This window comes from Camelus ferus, chromosome 4 (assembly GCF_009834535.1).
Source record: "Camelus ferus isolate YT-003-E chromosome 4, BCGSAC_Cfer_1.0, whole genome shotgun sequence".
Lineage (NCBI taxonomy): Eukaryota > Metazoa > Chordata > Mammalia > Artiodactyla > Camelidae > Camelus > Camelus ferus.
Genome location: NC_045699.1, coordinates 21,271,252 through 21,291,957, shown reverse-complemented (window position 1 = coordinate 21,291,957; position 20,706 = coordinate 21,271,252). Strand labels below are relative to the sequence as shown.

The 20,706-nt window shown below is 45.9% G+C and overlaps 1 pseudogene; it reads right to left on the bottom strand.

Annotated features, from left to right (window-relative positions):
• Window positions 1–595: 595 nt before the first annotated feature.
• Window positions 596–20,706, bottom strand: part of LOC102509871 — a 38,222-nt pseudogene continuing 18,111 nt past the window's right edge.

Below are 20,706 nucleotides of genomic sequence, written 5' to 3'. Positions count from 1 at the left end.
GTCTGAGCCCCTGTCACCTCCCACCAGAGCCTCTTTCCACTCCAGCCCCTTCCCACCCATTTTCTCCACACCAATCATGGTACTTTTTTTAAAAACACAGACATGGTCAAGCCACTCCCCAGTTTAAAAACCATTTAACACCTTCCCCTTTTGCATATAGGATAAGATCTAAAACCCTTACCTCGGCCCACCGAACCCCTCCCAGATGTGTCCAGGGCTCACCTGGCCCTGTGCTTCCTGTCACACCACTCCTGCAGGTTCTGGAACGCGTGAAGTTCTTGTGCTACTCAGGGTCTTTGCACATGCGGTGCCCTTAGTCTGGGATTTTCTTCCTCCTAACTGTGGTGTCTGGTTCCTCCCAAACTTAAATATCCACCCTGTGAGAGGCCTTTCTGGTCCATTTTATCTAAAGTAGATCCCTCCAGAAGTCTGTATCCTCACCCGCTGTGTTCCCAGTATAGAACTTTTAAATTTATAGTTTATAAATTTAAAAACTTACTTTGGACTATTCCTTTTTTCTTTGATACCTCCTGAGTCTAAGTTCTGTGATGGCAAAGACCAGATCTGTTTGTTTTTTTAATAAGTTCTTACTTTATTAATCCTCTCGTGAAAAATCTACACCATCACTCCAGATACAGCCACTGCAGAATCTACTCCTTCTTTTTGCCAGCATCACACTGGGCCTTGCAGTCCCTGTGACTCTCTGCATTCTATTCTTCCATTCCTTTCGCTGTTGGAGTCTTTTTCTTTTCATACAGGCCATGTCTTGCAAGCTTGTGTTTGGGCTCATTTTTCTTCACATTGTCCAAAGAATCGTAAATCGTGCCAAAGCCAGTTGTTTTGCCACCGCCAAAATGAGTTCTGAATCCAAGTACAAAGATGGCATCTGGTGTGGTCTTGTACATTTTGGCTAGTTTTTCCTGAATTTCTGTCTTAGGTACTGTTGCTTTCCCAGGCTGAAGGACATCAATGACTGCTTGTTTTTGCTGAAGTAGTGGGTGGGTCATGAACTTCGTGGTCTAGATAGTTAGTGCCGTTCCTGACGGCTGAGTATCTTTAAGCAGCCAGGGAGGAAAAGAGCAGACCAGACCTGTTTTACTTCCCACTGCGTCTTCAGCAGTAGGGGCAAGTGACAGGTGCTCACTATGTGTTAAGTGAGTGAGTAACTCATTGAATTAAAGGGTTTCCTTGGAGGGAAACCTGAAGGTTTTCCAAATCCTTTATTTTATAGAAACAGTGTTTCTGAGGATGGTGAAATAATATGCACAAAGGAACTATTGTGAGAGTTGGGACCAGTACCTGGTTTACCCTCAAAATGTGTCTTACTTTCTTCTACCAGATCACCCAGTCCTATGAAACACACCTTGTCTTTATCCCTGTTTGAATAAACACTACTAGAAATCCTATGGTGAAAGCATGTTTAAAGCCAATTTAAAAACTAAAGGCGCTCCATCAATAAGAGAATAGATGATTGGATTCTGGTATATTCATATAATGGAATGAGAATGAATGAACCAACACTTTTGGCCTAAAAATGGTTGAATCACAAACATAATGTTGAATAAAAACATCAAGTTACAAAATAACATTATGATAGCACTTACATAGAGTTCAGAAAATAAGCAAAACTAAATAGCATGTGGTTAGTGGATATATGGTTAAACTGTAAAGAAAAAAGTAGGAGTAAGAAGTCTTTTTTTTTTTTTTCATGGTAAAAGCAACATTCAGATGGTGGTTACTTGCCAAGTGTTAGAGGGAAGTGGGAAGGGAAGGAACAGAGAGAAGGAAGAGCATGGGGATGGAATGGGGGGTGATAACGTTCTTATCTTGAGTTGGGTAGCAGTTTCATGATTACCCGTTTATTTCTTATATTTAACAATTTATACACTTGTATGTATAAAACTTGGTAATGAAAAAAAAAAGTAAGACTGGCATAATTTCAGTTTGCCTGAACATACCAGTCTTAGAAAGACAGTGTGCTTCCCCCTTCTTCAGGAGTGCCCCAGAGTGCCCCCTCCAGCCAGCCCGGCCCACTTAACATCTGCAGCCTAGAGGCCCTGGGGCCTGTTCCTGAGTCCGGTCAACACTGTGCAAAAGCATGCTATAATTGTGCAGACTGTTCGGAAAGAGATGCCTACCCAGTGTGGTAGAGCCTTGAGCAAAAATAACCTCCTTGCTTGCCCTTCCACTTAACAAACTGTTCTTTGCTGTCCTCCGGGCTTTTGCACCTTTGATATCCCCTTATTACAAGGCAGACACCCCTGGAAGCGGCCACATCAAACCCCACACTCTAATGATCTTCATTAATACTGGGCGCTGAATGGGTGAGACTCAGGGGAGGGGTGTGGCCAGGGAGAATTCGGTGAGAGAGCACCAAGGGCAAGCCAGGCCACCATCGCCTTTGGTCCAAGCAGCCTGTGCCTGGTTTTTCTGAACAACCGCATTGATTTCACACTCTTCACTTCTGATTGGAGCCCTGGACTTATTACTGGCACAGAATGCCCCAAAATAGCCAGTCAGCATGCCCCGGTGACATTGCCACATGCTGAGATCAGCCTCCTTGAGCAATTCTTCTTTCTAATGTTAGTGGCAGGGAAGGGGTTCCCACCATAAGGGTTTCTGGTTCATTTGTGTTACTGGGTCTCCCAGGGCCACACTTCTGTCTTGAGAGAGAGTTTTGGCATTGGGCTCCTTCTGACATGTCAGGCTGAAAAGTGATTTTGAGCCAAGAGTTCTGTTGCTTCATTTTGGTTATTTATGAGAAGCTGGTATTTTCTGCTAATGAAGACAATGGGAAATTTCAAAACCTAAAAATTACTGAGCTATTGGGGTAATGATGGGAAAATAGAAATTGCAGAGTATTTCTCAACAGTTTGAGTAACTTGCCTTCCATGTTTTTTCCCAGGAGTAATTAGAAAGATAAATGCCACTTGCCTTGTGGAATCTTTTTGCTGAAAAGCATGAAGCTATTCCAGGGAGATTTTGGACAGAGGGTCCCCATCACCACACACTCCTATAGAAAAATTCAGTCTGCCTGCACTTCCTCCATTGGCAAGTGAACGAAAGAAAGAATAAATGAATGAGAAAGCCACTCAGCTACACACGCTGACCACCACAGATAGTCATGCCTTACTGTCCTAGTTGGAGGCCTGATCGTTTCTTTATCTAAAAAATGTGGGGATTTTTCTCTGATTATAAAACTAACATGTGCTCATTATAAAATACTTGGAAAATACAGAAAAGTATAAAAAAAGAAATACAAACATCCATAATCCTATTAACAGAAATATCTTATTAACATTGAGGCTTATATCACACTAGTGTTTTTCTGAGCATGTAAATATTCCATGGCTCAGATCGTGCTATGTATATGGTTGATATCTGTGTTAGATAGAATTCTAAGATGACACCCACACACACACCCAGGCCCTACATCCTTGATTAATCTCTTCCTCCTTGAGGATGTGCGGGAGGGACCTGTGAATATGAGGGGGTATCTCTCCCACGATGAGGTTATGTTACAGTGGACTTGAAGAAAAGATTATCCTAGGCGAGTCTGATCCAATCATGGGAACTTTAAAAGAGACTGGGCTTTTCCTGGAGACAGGGATTTGAAGCATGAGAGGGATTTGAAATGAAGGAGATTCTCTGTTGAAGGCTTTAAAGACAGAGAAGACGGTGGGAGGAGGAATGCTGGCCTGCTCCGGAAGTTAAGAGCAGTCCCCACTGGCATCCAATAAGGATACAGGGACCTTAGTCCTACAACCACATGGAACTGGATTCTGCCAACAAATTGAATGAGCTTGAAAGAAGACCCCCATTCCAGATGAGAACTCAGCCTGGCTGACACATTAATTTCAATCTTATGAGACCTTGAACCTTCAGAACCACAAAATAATACACAGGTGTGGTTTTAAGGGGCTGTGTTTGTAGTAATTTGCTCTGCAGCAAAAGAAAAATAACAGAATATTCTACTTTTTCATTCACATTGCAACTGAAACCTTTTTTCCTATTATTGTAAACTAAAATGTTCATTTCTCCATCTAATGTGTCTGGATAGTAACTGATGTTAACCAGCCTATATTATTGAGCCATTATAGGTGTTAAAGATTTGTTTTTTAAAAATTAAGTGTTGTCTTCTTGTTTTGTGTTTGTTTTGTTTTTGTCACATGAAAGGAAAATGAAACGTCTGTTTCCCAATATGTGCTGCGCTGTACTGCATCCAAGAAAGAGAAGAGAGAGACAGAGGGAAACAAGGTATGTCTAAAGGGTTCTCTTTGCTGCCAGATGGAAAGTAGACTTCAGGGGAGAGCAGGACCCTTTGTGTTTTTAAAGGTGGAGGCCCTGAAGCTCCGTAGGCCACATCATCCAAGGGGAGGGCTGGAGGCTGGGAGCCACAGAGGTTGAGGAAAGACTGCCTCCTCCCTGGTTAATGGTTCCCTAAGACTGAGAAGAGAAATAAGGGTTGGGCTATGGTCCCATCTGAGCCGGGTACTCTGGGTGACCTCAGAGCGGGTCTGCTGCATGACTGTCTATAGGACTGAGGAGGCTCTGCCAGGTCCTCAGTCCAGCTTAAGGTGGAGGAATTGAGAGCTCTTCTTAACACGCTTGGCCAGTATTGGCTTCAGCCAGATTTAATTTCACTTTGAAAAATAAAGAAAATAGCATTGCTGTTTTGAAATGTGGGGCATTGCTGCCTGTTATATAAACAGTACTGTGATAAGTAGTCCTATGGAGATATATATCTGTATTTATTACTTTATATATATATTTTAATTGAAGTGTAGTCAGTTTACAATGTTGTGTCTGTTTCTGGTGTACAGCACAGTGCTTCAGTCATACATGAACATCCATATATTCGTATTCATATTTTTTTCACCGTAAGTTACAACAAGATATCAAATATAGTTCCTTGCGCTATACAGTGTGAACTTATATCTGTTCTATGTGTATCTGCAAATCTCAAACTCCCAGTTTAATCTCCTCCCAACCCCTTCCCCGCCCCTGGTAACCATAAGTTTGTTCTCTATGTCTGAGTCTTTTTCTGTTTTGCAAGTTATTTTCATTTGTCTTTTTTTTTTTTTAGATTCCACATATAAGTGATATCATATGGTATTTTTTTCTCTTTCTGGCTTATTTCACTTAGAATGACACTCTCCAGGTCCATCCATGTTGCTGCAAATGTCATTATTTTATTCTTTTTTATAGCTGAATAGTTTTCCATTGTATAAATATACCACAACCTCTTTATCCAGTCCTCTGTCAAGGAACACTTAGGTTGTTTCCATGTCTTGGCTATTGTAAATAGTGCTGCTATGAACATTGGGGTGCATGTATCTTTTTTAATTAAGGTTCCTTCTGCATATATGCCCAGGAGTGGGATTGCTGGATCATATGGTAAGTCTGTTTTTAGACTTTTGAGGAATCCCCATACTGTTTTCCATAATGGCTGCACCAAACTTCATTCCCACCAGCAGTGTAGGAGGGTTCCCTTTTCTCCACAGCCTCTCCAGCATTTATCGTTTGTGGACTTCAGAATGATGGCCATTCTGACTGGTGTGAGGTGATACCTCATTGTAGTTTTGATTTGCATTTCTCTGATAATTAGTGATATTGAGCATTTTTTCATATGCCTGTTAGCCATTTGTATGTCTTCACTGGAGAATTGCTTGTTTAGGTCTTCTGCCCATTTTTGGATTGAGTTTTTTTTTTATTGTTGTTAAGTTGTATGAGCTGTTTATGTATTCTGGAAATTAAGCCTTTGTCAGTCTCATTTTTTGCAAATATTTTCTCCCGTTTAAATGGATGGATTTCCAAAAATAAGTCAAAGGATATAAGCATTTTAAGGTCCTTTATACAAATTGTCAAATTAGCAGGTTTTTAGGTTTCTCAAGTTAAAGTATATAGAAGACACTAGATGCATAATAAATTCTCCCTTCAGTCTCTGCCCCCAGCCTCCCCAATTTACCAGCTGCAACAGATCCAAGGCCCACTTGAGCAAGCCTCGGCATTGTGTACTTCCTCCTGGGGAAAGGCTGTGTGCAGCCTGGACAGGCACAGCCTGATACACACCCACCTCCACCAGTGACTGGCTATGTGACCTTGCAGTGTATTTCCTGGGGCTGCCATAACAAAGTACCACAACTGGATGGCATAAACAACATACATTTATTGTCTCACAGTTCTGGAAGCTAGACTTTCAAGATCAAGAGTCAGCACGGTTAGTCCTTTCTGGAGCTGTAAGGGAAGAATGTGTCCAGGCCTCTCTTCTAGCTTCTGGTGGTTTACTGGCAATCACTGGCTTTCCTTGCCTTGTAAATAACTGTCTTCTCCCTGTGCCTCCATGTGGTCTTCCCTCCAGTCCAAATTCCCCTTTTTATAGGGACACCAGTCCTGCTGACCTCAGCTTAAGCATCTGCAAAGACCCTATTTCCATATAAGTCACATTCACAGGTACTGAGGGTTAGGATTTCAACATATTTTGAGGGGAACACAATTTGACCCATAACACTTTGGAGAGTCATGTACACTCTCTAAGGCTCTGTTCTTGATCAATAAAACAGGAATGATACCGGCCTCCGTACTGTGAGGATTCCGTTTACATAATAAATGGGAGGGTGGGTAGGTGATGGAGCACTTGCCCAGTGGCTGGGACTTGGTCGTTGCTAGCTACATATTGGCTAAGGTGTCAGGTTGCTCCTGCTGTTGCAGTGCACTCTCGTGGGTGTGGGGAAACCCGTGCTCTGCTGGGTGGAGATGTGTGTTTACGCAACCACTCCAGAGCCCGAGAGAGAAGGTGCCACCTTAGTTTTCAAGTGTCTGGTCCAGTCTTTACAGTCTCATTGTTAGCCAGCCATGGACTTCACCTCTCCCACAAAGCCAACTTTGGAGATTGGCGCCTGCCTTCTGCGGCTAGTTTGCTGTTTGAAAAGTGCCAGGGCCCTGTGCCAAAGCTGACCCCATGAGCGCAGCTTTCCCTGCACAACAAGGCTTCAGAAGGTGGGCCTGGCATCAACCAGAGTAAGAGAGGCCCTTGTGACAACACACATACACACACACACAAACACACACATACACACACATACACATCACACACAAGCCAGAGAGCAGAGACCCCAATCAGTACTTAAAGCAACTTTTAAAGGGAATAAAAATTGCTCAATCTCTTTGATGATACTCAAAGAGTCTTTTTTAATAAATGAGAAGGCCCATTCGCAATTCTGAACACATCTGGTGTCACCAGCTCTTTTCTTTCCCCCCTGCTAAACCATCTTAATTCCATAATTTAGAAGGTCTTAAGACAGAAGGCTCTCACTGCAGCATAATTGGGCATCCTGAACACTCCAAGTTGGATTTGATGCTATGCTTCAACCCAGAACTTTTCAGAGTCAGAGAGGAAAGGTTTGGGGAGGAGGCGATGGTGAGGCATGGATAGTGGCCTGCCTGCTCAGGCAGCCTTTGACGAGAGAGCTAAGCTGCCTGCAGAAAAATGTTTGCTATTCATTTTGCCCTGACACTCCAGGAGAGGAGCACAATTTCTTTTGTGATTGGAGGTACTGTAATCTACAGGAAAATCGATGAGGGCTGACAATAGAATCACCCAACTGATCTGCAGACCAGAGACACCAGATCACAGCAGGCTGCAGCTGTCTAGTCAGCCAGCACTGCCTGCTGCTGCCTCTGGGAGAACACGGTTTTGGAAAGCTCACACCCTGGGGTGCTCCTGACTCCACTAGGCTGTCAGCCTGGCCTGCTGGGCTGCTAGGAGTTGAGTGACGAAGCACTCAGGGGGATGGTGTTGGGGGCCAGGGGGCCACAGCATGCCTGGAGGGTTCCTGAGAGGAGGGAGACAGAGACAGAGACAGAGGTGGAGACAGAGAGAGAGATCCTGACATTGTAACAAAGAGATGGGAAGATGCACGCACACACACGCACATACACAGACCTCAGTTTTAAATGACCTAGATAAGCCTGTATGACCACTACTTTTTAAATTAAAAGAATTCAGACTAGGTACCTCCATCCCCAAACATGCATTACTCTATAATCATCAGGGGGAAAAATATAAAAATAAGTAAATCAGAAACTTCCCAAAAAGTAACTCTTGCCACCCCAGGCACATCTGCACATCTGCTGGGCCCCTCTCCTGGCCTGATTCAGCTGACCTCAGCACCCACAGCCACGGCGGCAGCAGCAGCCAAGCTAGCAGGTGTCACCGCAATATGGCTGCGAATCGCTTCCTCCGATTTGGAGACATAAATCAGAATAATATGTGCATGCTGTCCCCTCCCCATTCGTCCCCTCTACCTGTACCACAGCCACTGACAGCCTTCTGGCCCCTGCATGTTTGCTGTAAGACATTACCAACAGTCCCCATTTGGGGCTGGGGGACTTTCCTGGAATCTGTGTAGTTAAAACACCCATATAGTCTATTGGGACAAACATGTGGAAAACTACATTTGGAGAAGTAATGGCTTAAGGTCCAGAACACATAGAGAGGGCCCTGGGAAGGCAGGCCGGTGGTGTCCATTGGTACCCATGGCAAATTCCCAGGATCAGGAGAAAGCTGGGTGGCCCAGAGTGGGACAAGTTGCTGGTGAAACTCACAGACCTCTGGTGACCCCTCCCTCCAGGCTGTAGCCAAACCACATCTTCCACAGACGCTGCCCCCCACCTCTCCTGTCTCTGGTATTCTGTCCCCTGCCCCAAACTTCCTGGCTAAGGCTTCCTACTTCATCTGCTATGTTCTTAGCAGAAACTTTGAAAGTCAAAGAGGTGGTGGCCGTAAGCTCGGTCTATTCCAAGATTTGGAGGGCAATTCTAGGCCTGAAATTGGCTCCCTTTCCTTCCTTTCCCTCGGCACAGTCCCTGCTCTGCAAGGAGCTGACAAGGGCTCTGGACAGCAGGACAGCAGGATCCAATAAATCTGAGGCCTGTCTAGGTGCTTCATTTATCAAGAGGCCTAATTTACCCAGGCCCTTTAGACTAATTGCAGATTTGCAAAAACTGCTGAGAGTGTAGAACCGAGTATTGTGAGTGTCCCTTGCCATATTTCTGCTAATGTGTTTCATCTGGAGTACATAAAGAGGCAGGGATGCTGATTTTAGACACAGCACTTTGGGGCTAATCCAGCTAAATGATTAGCCCTGAAATTCTGCAGTGATGTCATTTTCCCTACAGTGCTCTGCCAGTCGGCTTGTTTGCTTTATAGTGAGAAATATGTACTTGCAGACCCAAGCTAGCTGTCTCGGCATCGCGGGGAAATCTGCCCTCCGTGGTTTATTTGGGGCAACAACACCAGCCTACTTGTCAATCTCTGGGTCTCTTCTCTGGATGACAAGGATTACCAGCAAGACAGCAATCATAGGAAAATATCACTTCTTTGAGGGACTCTTGGATAAACTTAGCTGTCCTCCACCGCCCCAGGCACACTGGTGGGCAGGTTCTGCTAAGCAGCGAAGCCATCTGGGGTTCTGAGCTTGGAGCGAGACAGGTGTGGTTGAGGGGTATGGGTCTCAGCTCTGCCCCCAGCTATGTGCTGGCACAGACCAGTTCCACAGCCTCTCTGAGCCTCAGGTTACTCCACTACAAAACAGACATGAACACCTGCCTAACCTCATGTCCCGGCATAGCTAGTAAGCTCAAAGGAGAGAACAGGTATGTGAGGGCTACCCGGGGGTAGCCCTGATGGCAGTGATGAGCATGGAGCTTTGGAGTGAGGCAGTTCAAGTTCAAACTCAGTCACTCCTGAGCTCTGAGACCCTGGTTACTCATCTCTAGTGAGCTTTAGGCTCCTCCTGCTTTTGACACGAGACTGTCAGAGTGGCCTCACACAGTGACTGGACTTAGCATCCACTGCCCTGGATCCAGCTCTGTTCCATACATTAGAGTTGCTCAGTGAAAATTGCTCTGACTTGGGTTTTTACATTTCCCCAATATTGGGCCCATGCATTTATTTCAGAAAGAACTGGGCTCTGATTTTTTTTTTTTTTTACACCCTAGAGAGTTATTTTCCCAGTAAGTGCAAACCAGTCTGCATTTGGTATATTCTCAGAGTTGAAAAATAAAAGTTCTGAAGGTTGATCAGACTTTCTGGATTTCCTTGATATGTAATTGGAGGAAGGGTAGAAATACCCTCTTACACATGTAGCCAAAGCCTTTGCAAATTCCAAAGTGCATACCTACTTCGTATTTGTAACAAACATTTATAGGGTGCTTAGTATGTGCCAGCCAGGCACTGTAATAGAAGCATTTTTTTTAATGAAGGAACTGGGGATTGAACCCAGGACCTCGTACATGCTGAGCACGCACACTACCAGTGAGCTATACCCGCCCCCGTAATAGAAGCATTTTATATACCCCTGCCTACTTCAGGCTTAACCGCAGATCTCCCAGGCAAGTTCTATTATTATGTCCATTTTACTGATGAAAAAAACTCTTGTAAGATTAAAAACTTTACCCAAAATTGCACAGCGGGTAAGGGGCAGAGAAGAAACTCAAACCCTTTGGCCAGCTGCACCAAAACTGGTGCCAGAACATCACACAGGGGCAAAAGCACAGAGAGGGAAACCTGCAAACACAAGCTACAGCCCAGCAGTGGTCTACTGAATGCCGGTTACGACGCTGGGTACTGTCAACACGGTATCTCTAATTTTCCCGACAAGGCTGCAAAGTGGGAAGCAATATTGACCCCATGTCACAGATAAAGAAAGTAACGCTTGTGTAATTCCCCGTGTTACTCAGCTTGAAATTGGAGGAGCTGGGAGCGGAAGCCCAGACCAGCTGCCTCTAGAGGCCGCCTCTTAATCTCTGTGCTACGCTGGGAGGAGGATGAGCCCTTAAAATGGGCTCGTAAAGCAGACGCCCATGACGGAATTGCTGGGCCCGTAATCTTTAGAAGCTGGCTCGGGTTCCGTTGTGAGCATGATCTTCACAACCAGGCCAGAATAAATGAGGCTATGTCTCCAGCACCTTCACAAGGCCCTGTGCTTGCCTAAAAACTCTACTGCATGATCCTTTAGCCTAGAGAATTGTTAACTAGCAGCCCAGGAGAAGCTGAGGGTGAAGCACTCCTCTGTGTTCTGAGAGGCTGGGTGTTAAGGCATCTTATTAATTGGCCTGCCTGGTGGGAATGTTTGTCCTGATGGATCAAAGCTTGAAGTCGAGACGCAGCACCCAAAGCCATGGACGCAACATTTGTCTTGCATCTCCCATCTCTGATTAAGAAGCCAGGGGCACGGGCCAAACTGCATGATGGATTCCTCACACATCATCCCATAAATTTACCCCCGAGGGCCAGGCGCCTTGGGTCCCGCCTGTGTCAGCATGCTAACGCACAGCCTCAGAACCATAACGTAGTGTTCTAGGGGGAGGCTGAAATTAATGAAATTCAGGCTGACATTTTGAGCACGCACACACATAGCTCAAGATTATCCCACAAGTATATTTCTCATGGAGAGAGTAGTTTTTCCATATTAAAAGATGGCATTAACCTTCAATAGTCCATCACTGGCTTTAATCCTTTCCACCTGTAAATATTTCAGATAAAACTATCACATTGGCTGTGCCTGTGTCTTACCAATGTGGCTTATGTCTGGACCGGGGGAAGATGATAGGTTGAACTTTTTCACTTGTAAATATCCATCAAAACGAGAGTCAGTGGGTGGTGGTAGAAGCAGCATGGACTTTGGAGTCTGCAAGGCCTAGATTCAAATGCCAGCTTCATTTACTAGCCCAGGGACTTCAGGAAAGTTGCTTGGCAGTTCACCCCCTACAGGTGTGGAGTTTCTGCCCTGCAAAAAAATAAAGTGCTTTGTGTAATTAATCTGCCCAGAGAGGGCTGCCTTTTTGTAATCCATCTACCTGAAGAGGGTGGTTTTAATACTTACACCACCGTGAGCATGACTACAGCCCTTGCTGCCTGGCTTCTCCAAGGCTCATCAGTCTCTTCCGTAAAATCAAGAGAGCATACCTTCTCTTCCAAGTCCTGAGCTTGAGAGATGCTGTGTATCCACCCAGCCCCATACCCCTACCATGGAGAGGAGGCCCCACGCTTCCACAGTCGCTAGAACCAGGATTACAAGATGGCAGCCTGTGGGCAAGAGCCATTCCATACATGGGGTTTATTTGGCTCACTCAGGGTTTTAAAAATGTTTGAGCCCAAGCCTTTACAAACCATGATAATCAGGAGGTGAAAAACCCTTCAAAGTCTTTTTGAATTAGAGTTCCTTCCAGATATATGCCCAGGAGTAACTGACTATACTTCAATTAAAAAAAAAAAAAAAAAAAAAAACTTTCAAAATCAAGAGATTTTTCTTATAAAACTGAATTACTATGGTGTACACTAGAAACTAACATAACATTGTAAATCAATTATACTTCAATTTTAAAAAGAAAAAAAACTACTTCTCGTTCCTCTTGACAAATCGGAACGTCTGGGTACATGGATGGTATCCCCAGAGAGCAGGAATCTCCAAGACCTCCTGCAGACAGACAGGCTCACTGCGGGTCCCACGGTCCCTGGCTCTCAGCCTGCCCATGTGCCCACATGAGCCCCTGCCCTCCTGCATCTTCACCGCGGGCCCCTGAAGCCACTGCAGTGTAAGACTTCCAGGCCGGTACCTGTGAGTGTGTTCAAGAGACAGAACCTCAGGCCCCAGGCCAGACCTCCTGAATCAGGATCTACATTTTAACAAGATCTCCGAGGGATCACTCTGCACGTTAGGGTCTGCAAAGCCCTGGGCTAGGATGGGGGTGGCAATCTGTGGCCCAGGTCCAGCCAGTTGCCTGTTTTGTCAATTAAGTTTTCTTGGAACACAGCCACGCCCATTTGCTTATGTGTCGTCTGAGTCTATGTCAAGTAGTTGCAACATGCCTCAAAGCCTGCGATGTTTACTTTCTGGCTCTTTATAAAAAAAGACTGCCAACTTCTGCTCTAGAAGAATGCTTTAAAAGAATACTGTAGGTTCAAACTGGACACGACAAGTGCTATAGACACCACAAAAGGAATCAGTACTCAGGACCACTTCTTCAAGCGAACTGCTAGTTTAACCTTCTCCAGTTTCTTTTGATTGGGGGTTCTTGGTTCTCCGTCCTTAGAGAGCCTGTAAAGCCACATCCCTGATGCTAGCAGGGGAGCCTCTTCTGTTTGGATGCCCCACTTCTTTGTCTCTCTCTCAGCCCTCCACGCATTTTATTCCCCTTTTTATCCCTTCCCTTGGGTTTTCCTCTTTTCTTGCTTGCTACTCCTTCAGCTAGGTCAAGTTTTTCTCTGTATGATTTAGGCAAGTAGAACCCTGGGCCAGGCAGGATTGGGAGGTTGGGCAGGGCTCTCAGTGCAGAACCCATGAGATAGGCCTTTTTCGCTGGGCCCAGACTCATGGCGCTCCTTCTACACCAGAACTTTGCTAAAAGAGCATCTGTCCCCTTTCGTTATCCCAGCCTTGTGTGTACAGACCCCAGGAGATGAAAAGGGCAAAGGAGAGAGTCATTCTATAACCCGAGGAAAGCATCCGGCCCACGGGAGGCCCTCACTGATGATACCTGGTGGGGCCTCCCACCTAAGGCACCTTTTTAATTGAAAAAGTAATTCTTTACTGAGCCGGAGGTAGAAAATGCTGCAAAATGCTACAAAGCGAAGTCATTTTTGAGCCCCCAAAAACCATCTAGAGCTACACACAATTTCCATATGCGGGGATGATGAATTTTTAACTGACCAGTCAACAAAGACTCTTCATCTTCAAAGTGGAATTCAGCATTTCAGACAGTGTGCCAGCCAGCAAGGTGTTTGCCACATAGGTGGTCCACAGTGATTGGAAACTTCAGGGGGGTCCTGGGGGCTTGCACAGGGGATCTGGAGTATCAGGCCGGATGTGGACGAGGAGACTGGAAGCCTCAGAGGCCAAGGGCCATGGTCCAAGTTGTTAGTGTCTCAGCTGGGGGTGGGCCCCACTCCTGCCTTTCCATCCCCACCACCACCGTGCTGCCTCTTTTGTCTAGTCAAATGTGATCCCATCAGATGACTTTCCGAGATCACCATGAAAATCCTTCGTATTATTGAACCAGTGAAGGGTTTCCTGGCCCATTCTGGAGCTCATAACCATCTCTGTCAGGAAATGATCCTTAGGCAGAACTGAAATCCCTCTTGCCATACTCTCTGCTTTCTGTTTGTTCTGTCTTCTCTAAGGAAGCCTCAGTTGCCATTCTCCCTTTAATAATCTTTTTGTCTCAGAGGATGGCTCCCCTCCCCAACAGCCATCCCTTCTCCAAGTTAATAATTGCACTTCCTTTCATCTTTTCCCATCAGTCTTGTTTTCCAATCCTTAAAAATCACTACCCTGAAACCATTTCCAAATTCCCCACATTCCTGCAAACCTCCTTCCTATCTTGAAAATTATATAAAAACGTATCGAGTAAACATAGGACTAGGATGGCATGTAGGTATTAAACACTTATCACATTACAGACGTGGCCAGGATTTCTTCTGAAGGAAGTGTTCCAAAGTAGTGAAAGTCGGGATCTAGAGCTGGCATTTTCTCATTTACTTGTTGTTTTGGAGTTAGCAGATGAAAGAGATGGTTGACAAAGACCTACTAAGAAATACTAATGGTAAAAGCCATCATGATAGCAATCATATTGAATGTTCATGATGTACCAGGCTCTGAACTAAGGTTTCACTCAGTCCTCATAATAACCTTTGAGGAAAGCACCATTACTATGTCTGTATTCCAAACAAGGAGAGGGAAGCACAGAGAGACTGAGCCACAGGCTCAAAGCCCCCCACAGTAATAACAGATGATCTCACACAGATGTCCCCGTCTTGCTAGAGAATACAGAATTTCCCCTGGATGCAAGCGAGACTTTGAGAAGCCTGTTCAGGGAAGGGGCAATCCTTTTATTCCCCACTGGCCCCTTAGCACCTAGCAACGTGTCTGGCACACAGTGGGCGCTCAGCAAATGTACATGGAAGGAGTGGATCAGCAACTTTATTGTCAGCTTTGAGCATGCTGTCAGGGCTTAGTGGACACCTGTAACTGAGATCCAGGTGATGACACCTGCTCACAAGAACATCACTATGAATTAAGAATGTCACTGTGAATTAGGAACATCACTATGAGTTTCCCTGGCTGAGCAGCAGAACCACCCAGAGTGTAGTAAAGGTGCAGCTTCTCTGGGCTCCTCCTGGACCTCCTGCACCAGAGTCTTCTGGGGGCAGCCTGGGAGCCTGTACTTGTTCTTTAACCTCTCTAGGCGATCATCATGCAGAACTGACTGGGGATTCCTTCCCCCAGCTTTGTGCCCAAGGATGGGGAACTTTACAGACCATACTCATACATGCAGCCTCCTTATATGGGCTCCTGCCCTCTGGCTGCTGATTGGGTCCAGCCATGACGAGGAATCAAGATGTAGGAGGAGAGTGAAGGGGAGATATTCATACCCCAGCTCCCTTGCCACCAAGCTACAGGGGACCACGACAGCCTCCTCTCCCAAAGGCTAAGCTCATCAGATAGCCTCTATCAGCCAGTCATGGCTCCCTCCCTCACCCCATTAGCCCTTCTCCTTCTCTGCTGTTACTAGCCTGGGTGCTGCCTCAGCACCCCTTTGAGCTTCCTCTTACCCTGAAAATAGTCCCATAATTAACCACTTTTCAATCTCTCACTTAAATGTGCTATCTGCTTCCTGCTGGGACCCTGACTGGCACTCTGTCTGTGAAGTTCCACACACTTGTGTACCCATGTGTGTGCATGAAAACACACACACACACACACACACGAGGTGTGGTATAAAACGGGCCACCATGGGTTCCTTTCTAGGGAGTTTGCTAATAGGACCATGCTAAGCCCTTTATCCAGCTGCTCAGACTCAGAGGCTGACAGTTGACAAGCGCTTCCTGGGCTCCAACCAGCAGTGGCAGTACACATCTACCCAATTTTGTTCCAAGTAAGAGGAGAAATCCTAATACTATCTTTTGGAGTACTGACTTGTACCATCACAAGGCTGACTTGAAAAACTCTATTGAGATGAAAGCCATTCTCCTCTGGGGTTTCCATGTCTAAGTTATTGAAAAGCCACTCTGCTCCAGGTACCTCGGTTCACTCACTCCCTGCCCCTTGGAAGGCTGGGGCAGCGGGTGAAAGAAACAGATGGGCTTTATGGGAATGAGGATGGGGAGACAGGCCAGAGTTCCCTCCAGGAGGTGAAACTCAGGCTTCAGTCACTTTCCCCAAAACCTCAAAGTGAAAACTACTCACAGCCCCAGGCTTTGCCTGTTCTCTGCCCAAGCTCAGTAAATCATCCAGTCCGCATACCACCCAGACCAGCATCTGCTGAAACAGGCGCAGGCCCTGAAGGTACCCAGGCTGAGAAAGCTCCCTCCAACCCAGTCTAGAGTTTGCGAACCTTGGCCAACCTTTCCCGAGTGCTTGGCCCAACACGCAGGTCTGGGCCAGGTTTAGGGTTTCAGAGTGGCAGTTTCTAAGCCGTCTCATTATTACTGATGACCAAGGTTTGCCGAGAGCAATAGCGTTTTATAGCCCACTGAGCAGAGGGCCCGGGAACTGTGGGGGATCTCCTTCCTCTGAGATTGTATGAGGCACCGATCACAAAGTGGGTGGAGGCCACATGCTTAGCTAAAGCTGCTCTAAGTGAAGCTTGCAAAAAGCAAAGAGCCCGCTTGTAAGCCCCACGAGGCAGCCCAAAGATGAGCTGCGGTATCCAGGTGTGGCCCCTGACCTTGTCTGTGGTCCTCTTGACTGTAGGGAAGGTGCTGGACACTGCAACTGCGGGGTATCTGAGGGCAGGTTTGGTTCCTCTGGACATTATCAGAGGCCCTTAGGATTACTGTTGCTCCTAATCAGATGCTGTTTCTACTCATTCCCTGGGCCATCTTGGTCAGATGGAGGCCTGAACTTCCATTCTCTACCAAAGCCAATTTCCTGTCACCATTCACCCTGCTTTCCCGGGTCAACAGAAGTCCTGAGAGAAATTAGACTTTGAGTTTCAGGGAACAGAAGGAATCACATTTTTTGAAGGGCCAGACAGTTTTCGCATTTAATCTTCATAGCCATCCTAGGAGGTTGCAGCGATAATTATTCTCATTCTCATAGCTAAGAAGACTGGCCCTCAGGTTTTAGGCCAAGTCACACAGCTAGGAAGGAGAGGCCAGGTTTGTCTGACCCTTGGATGCCTTTTCAGTGCTTTTTGGGCCCTTATGTTTTATCTGTGGATCACCTTTTCCATCCTTGCCCGTTTCTTTCCACTGGACCATTTTTTCTGGAGCCAGGTGGGCTCAGATCTGGTTCCACTGCTGCTGCACCATCACAGCCCTGACCAAACTCTACTCCCACTGAGGACCGTAGCTCTTCCCACCCCAAAGGAAAGGTATTTTTTGCCTGGAGCAGAAAGCCTCAGCATGAAGTATGGACCAGCCTTGCTCTGTTGGCTTCATGGCAAGTCCTAGTGGGAAGCAGTAGGGGTCTGGGTTTCCCCCAGTGCTGTTCTTGGGAACTGCTTATGCAATGTTTGGTAGTGCACAAGCTCCTCTGACAGAATCCAGCACAGGTCCTCTCCAGTTGGCAGTGGAGCACGAGTCTTCACAATGGACCTCAGAACTCTGGTGACAGGGTTAGTGGATGTCTCCCAGAGGAAGACGACTAAGGAAGCAGGGACCAGGTGACTTCCTGTACCCACTCCCTGTATGAGATTGTCTGTTCCTTGAAAAGTCAAACAGGGCTCAGTTAGGTGGGTCAGCCTGCAGGTTTCCCCTACCCAGCCTTTGTGCCGCTTGATGCTTCCCTGTGCCTCAGATTTGAAAGTGAAACTGAGCTTGAAGATGAAGCTCATGCCTTCTGGCTTTACCTTTCTCTCCCTGCCTCTCCCTCTTTCCAGCGCTGTTTACCTCTGGACAATGTTTAGAGATGGGACTCTGGAGCCACATGTCTGTCACTTATCAGCTGTGTGATGTAGGGCAAGTTACTTAAAGTCTCTGTTCTCGGTTCCCTTACCTGAAAAATAGTAATATTAATAGTATCTATCTTAGAGGACTGTTGTGAGTCATTAGACATAAAGCACTCAAAGTCAAGCATATGATAAGCCCTTTGTAATTATAATAATAGTAATGTTACTATTAGTATTATGCATCCTCACACATTGTTGTGAACTCTGGTGTCCCAGGTGCTGGGGAGAGCCAGATGAATTAGCAGCTGTCCTTGCCCTCAAGAAGCACACAGTCTAAGAGGGAAGGCAGAGAAGTGAGCACACAAGTGCAGTAAAGCATTCCAAGTGCCATGGAAGCCTCGGTACAGAGTACTGTGGAGAACCACCCAGGGGGAGTGGTTATTCTAAGTACCTCCCTTGCTCACTGCTTTATCCCCTGCCTCAGTCTGGGCTCAGTGCTCTATTGTGCTGAAAACGAAGTCAGGAGCAGAGCCTGAAGAGAGCTTGCTGGAGAGGGGAGCTGGAACTGATTTTCCGGGGAAGCAAGGAGGGGGGAAGTGAGATTCAACCATGAGCAGATGTGCCCTATCATGTGGCAGCCTGGAACATTCTGACGACTCCAAGTTCAGTGTGGCTGACCCCCAAGGAGAGACCCCCGAGGAGGCTGACTGGGGTGGAGGTGGGGGTGTGAGTAACCAGGTAGAAGTAAGAAAACCAGTTAGTAAACTTAGTGGTAATCCTGAAGGAGAGCTAATAAGACCCAAACGAAAGCAGGCCAGTGAGGAGAGCTGGCTGGGGGCACTGTTGAGGAGGTTACCCTGACAGTACGTTGGGGGTGCAGTCAGCCGAGGGGGTGCAAGGAGGCTGGCCTTGATATCCCAGGGTTCCAGGGGACATGCAGATGAGAACTACTGGGACCCTCAGCTACATACATGGGTGAAAAGTTTTTGCTCAGCTAGAGCAGCGCTGTTTATCCTCCTAGTAACTTTGCAAGACACTTTGTTCTTTTATCAGGTGTTTTCTCTGAGGAAAAGAAGTCATTTCATTCTGTATTTGGAAATGGGAATGCATGTGCACAGTCAGGGTTCCCTGAACGCTCTCTTGCTCCAGGGCTGCGTCTCACTGTCAGACCCCAGGCGCCCCCTGCTGGAGGTGGCGAAAACATGCATGGCTGCAGACCCAGCAGTGTAGTGGGTCATACGTGACTCCGAAATCTCAGAACCTGTGCTATGGTAAACGTCATCTCTGCTGTGAGAAGTAGCTCAGGATTTCAAAACAAATTGTGCTTTCACAGCATCACTGTTGGTCTGCTGCGGGAGGCGAAGGGGACGTGGCTTGGTGGCCTGTTTGAAGTCACCCACCTGTGAGCTCCTCCACCCCAGAGCAACAGCACTGATGCCAGGAGACACCTACAGAGCAGGCAGCCTATGTGGAGAGCACACTTGAGCTCCAGTGCAAGGGGAAACATCTCGTTCTCAGAGTAGCAGATGCCTCTTCTTTCCGTTGTTTGTTTTAAATGTTAAAAGTCTCCCCTCAAAAAAATGAGTGAAAGCACATCCCAGTGTGTCATCATCTATCATCACCAGTGAACCAGCAGGGGAGAGTACTGGGTATTAGCAGCTTTGTTTTGTCTACTTTCATTTGGTTATAAATTTTTAATTCAAAAAGCAATTCACCATTACAACAATTTTAAATAATCCGTCAAATTGTTCTGGGCACTGCTATCATTGGGATATTTTTAAAGTAAATTTATTACTGACAGCCATTACATTGTGTTGCTAGTACTCTGATCACATTCCATCCATTCAGTATGCTTTTCTGAAATGTCCTTCAACAAGTGCATACTGTCAGTGATGCCTGTCTTCTTGTTCTAATACGTTAAAATACACTCACATTTGTTAAAAGTAACAATAATGAGGCTGTTAGACAGCCAGGTTTACCTTGGTTTATGGGATACATATATTCCTAAAAAGTTGCACCTAAATGGCACTTTTGGTAAATTGTCTCATACTTTATGTTCTTTTTAGGAAAAAAAAAAAAAAAACAAAAACAAAAAACCTCAGTACTAAACTCTTTTTATATAGAAATTGAGATTCCCATGCCAAGTTTGTTTAAACTGAAATATACCTAAGAATCATTTTTTAAATTAGGTCAACAGTGAATGCACATGCATTCATTTATGCCTTTATTCAACATGTATTTATTGAGTACCTACTGTGTGCCAGGCACTGCTCTCAGAAGCTGGAAATTGAAGAGTAGAGAAGCCAATGTCCCTTTCCTTGTGGAGATGCTATTCCAGTGGGACAGTCAGACTAGCCAAGTAAATAAATGCATAGTATAATTTCAGGTAGTGCAAAATGCTATGAAGACAAATAATGCAGGAAAAAAGAGAGAGTGGTGGTGGAGAAGACATCTTAGTTGTTGCATTCATTTTCCATTGCTGCCTAATAAATTATCACAAGCTTCGTGGCTTAAAGCAGCACAAATGTATTATCTCACATTTTCCATAGTCAGGAATCAAGGCATGGATTAGCTGAGTTCTCTGCTTAGGTCTCACAAGATTGTAGGCAAAGGGTCAGCCAGGGCTGGGTTGCATCTGAGCTTGAGGGTCCTCTTCCAAGCTCATGTGTTTGTTGGCAGAATTTAATTCCTTGCAGCTGTAGAAATCATGAAGGCAAAAGGAGAAAGTCTGTTACTGCTTGTTCCTCCTCTAAGGACTCATCTGATTAAGTTAGCAACACCCAGGATAACCTCCACTTTGAATAACTCAAA